This window comes from Penaeus monodon, chromosome 31 (assembly GCF_015228065.2).
Source record: "Penaeus monodon isolate SGIC_2016 chromosome 31, NSTDA_Pmon_1, whole genome shotgun sequence".
Taxonomy (NCBI): Eukaryota; Metazoa; Arthropoda; class Malacostraca; order Decapoda; family Penaeidae; genus Penaeus; species Penaeus monodon.
This window is the reverse complement of record NC_051416.1, coordinates 1,935,065-1,937,897: the sequence shown is the minus strand read 5'-3', so window position 1 is coordinate 1,937,897 and position 2,833 is coordinate 1,935,065. Positions and strand designations below refer to the sequence as shown.

Sequence of the window (2,833 nt, the reverse complement as noted above, 5' to 3'; positions counted from 1 at the left end):
CTTAGCCTCTAGTAATATTTTGACACGGCAAAAGGCTTAAATCTTGAGCATGCCGTTAACGCGGATAGTTAACTCTACTTGCATAAGCATAATCTAAAATTGACAAAAGCTTTCTTTTAGAATGTCTAATACTTATTCTTATTTTCAGCTGGCCCTGGGGATAGGCCTTGTTGCAGCCAAGGAGTAAGTAACTATTTGTGCAACACTACTTTCAAGCTATAGAAGCTATGCAGTTTCTATATAAAGGGTGCTAAAACCTCGCTTATTTCCAGGGACTTGCGAAGCGAACGCAGCGTTACTGCAGATAACCCACCCTTACTCGAAGCTATGTGAGAACAACCTGACAAATTCATTGCGGCAACTGCAAGACGTTGATCCAGTGTGTGAAGGGGCAGGCCTTCACTCGCCACTGCATTGAGGACCACTTTCTGTTCGGAGAGGCCCCAGTTTGGCGGTGGTATCTGCTACCCAAATGAACCTCTAGACTGCACCTGCGTGAAGGCCAACGAGTTCCGAGTGGACCCCTACGACTCTCAGAGGTTCTTCTCTTGCAAGGCTGTTGGCTCCACCCCCGAGAACTACAAGTGCCCAGATGGTATGGTCTTCGATGAAGGCTCGGCACAGTGCCAGACGGCAAGTGGCCTGCCTCCATGCGTGGTGGCGGGTACTTTTGCCAACCCAAGCAACTGCCCGTGAATACTACTCGTTGCATTAGCCTGCGCAGTGGATGGCTGCAGAAATCGTTCATGTGCACCAATGACATGATGTACACGAACAAAAGGGTGCATGTGAAGATCCGTGCATATACCAGTTCGTGTGCCAGCAGGAAAGGGCCCTTACCCTGACCTTCTGAACAAGCAGAATTACTTTGAATGCTACATGCTTGGTGGTGTGTTGCAGCAGTTACGTTACAGCTGCCCTGAGAGCTACAGGTGGGATATCGTGTCTCCAGGTGTGGGCCAGTGCGTGGAGGACCATGGAGATAAAGATTCTAACTATGCCTTTGGGCAGTGCGACATCCCTGATAACTTGTGTCCAGGTTAGTATAATTAAGACATTTCGTACAGAGGCATCGTGGTAAACGATGAACCTGGTTAATGGGAACAAGAGTACCGTGTGGAGACGATTACTTGATCTGACTTTCTTTTTCAGGGCCATAAACTAAATGGAAAGGATGACTTGATCGCAACACTGAGTGGATTGGGGCCACTTCTACTTCGATGTGTCTTAAATAAAAATATAAATTTTATTTGGCTTGTGCATACCCTACATCCAATTAACCACAGGTATGAAGCAAGATTAGATAACTAAGATAGTAGCGAGTGGCTACTTGCCAGCCTTAATTAAGATTCTCTTGCCCATTTTCGCTACTATAACGCGACTATGAAATGCCTTTCCCTAATGCTAAAATTTCATAAATGATTATCTTGTTATGGGGTACATGAATTGGTACATGAATTGGTAAATTATTCATGGAATCAATTTTTTTAGACCCCCCTCAAACTAAAGATCGGTTGAAGAGGCTGATGTGTCATAGCCCCCCCAATACATTTAACGTCTAGTATTTATCTAGAACAAATATGAAAGCAAAATAACGGATATTTAATCCCAAATTACCCTACTCCACTTTTTACTACACCCTTGCATCTTTTTTACAATGCCAAACCCCTATCCCCCTTTCACCACTTACTCTTTGATTGGTTGGGGGGGTGAAAGGGACTTTTGGTGTATCATAACTGTTGCACAATTTCCAAATATTGCTTGCAATAGTTAAATATTGCTTTTCGGAAAGGTTAATTTTTCCCTGCCACTTAAAGGCCTGTAAACGTATCAAAGTGATGCCATAAGTTCTACCCATAGCTGCCCAAATGTCACTTAAGCAGACATGACAACATGCGAATGAAATTATCCATCCAAATGATTTTTTAATGTTTAAAGCAACGTATAGAAGTCAAAAGTAATCTATAGAATAGGTTCTGGTAAATATTAAATTATTTCAAGTTCAAGGATTGACAAGGGTAAATTGATAGATGGGATTCTCTGCAGGAGAAGTCGAAAGGTAGGGATCAGAAAAGTGTAAAACTTAGATCAGATTCATGGTCGTGAGGTAAATCTAGGGATTGCAGTGACAAAGGGTCCCATCCTGGAGGGATTGTAGGTTAGGAGGGAGGATAGTGCAGCTGAAGCATAAGGGGGGGATGGGGTGCAGGAGGAACGTGATGGATATGTCAACAATTGGAATATATTACTCCCATTCCTTCTATTAGAATCGAGGTGTAGGAATGTTGGTTCATTGGATCTGTTTTGAATGTCTTTGATCGAATAGTTTCATAGTAAGTTGGTATGAAGATCACTTCTTAGGGGAGGAGGGAGAAGGGCAAAAGATGTGGAGTGTTGGGAGGAATAGTTAAAAAAAGTGAGGAAGTTAGGTACCGAGGAATGGTTAATAAAAAATGCGCAAGTATTGTGAAGGGCAGTCGAGGTTAGGAATGTATAGCAACTATCTAGATTCACTCATTCACTGTAAGATATGTATCCATCTGAAAGAGGTCCTGATATCCTTTGCTTCTAAAACTTATACAAGTGTTAGAGTCTAAGGTATAGACTGCAAAGTATGGGCAGGCAATGTAGAATTTAAAGTGACATTAAATAGGGGCGGATCAGACCATGACAGATACAGGTGGGGCCAATAAGCCATGGGTGTCCCTTTTGTAGGGCATTTGAATATAGTGTGGGAGGGAGAGGAAAAAAAAAGTTGCAGTAGAGATTGCAGTGTGGATTTAAGTAGCAGAATTTGGAAGGTAGACTTCCTGCATATTTATTCCCTACTTCC

The 2,833-nt window shown here is 42.6% G+C and overlaps 1 protein-coding gene and 1 pseudogene across 1 annotated transcript in view; one reads left to right on the top strand and one right to left on the bottom strand.

The window, feature by feature from the left end:
* The window catches only part of LOC119592978, a 26,261-nt pseudogene that overhangs the window by 464 nt on the left and 22,964 nt on the right, over positions 1 to 2,833 (top strand).
* Positions 1 to 2,833, bottom strand: part of LOC119592979 — a gene marked incomplete at its 5' end in the record, with an annotated part of 14,632 nt that overhangs the window by 9,461 nt on the left and 2,338 nt on the right.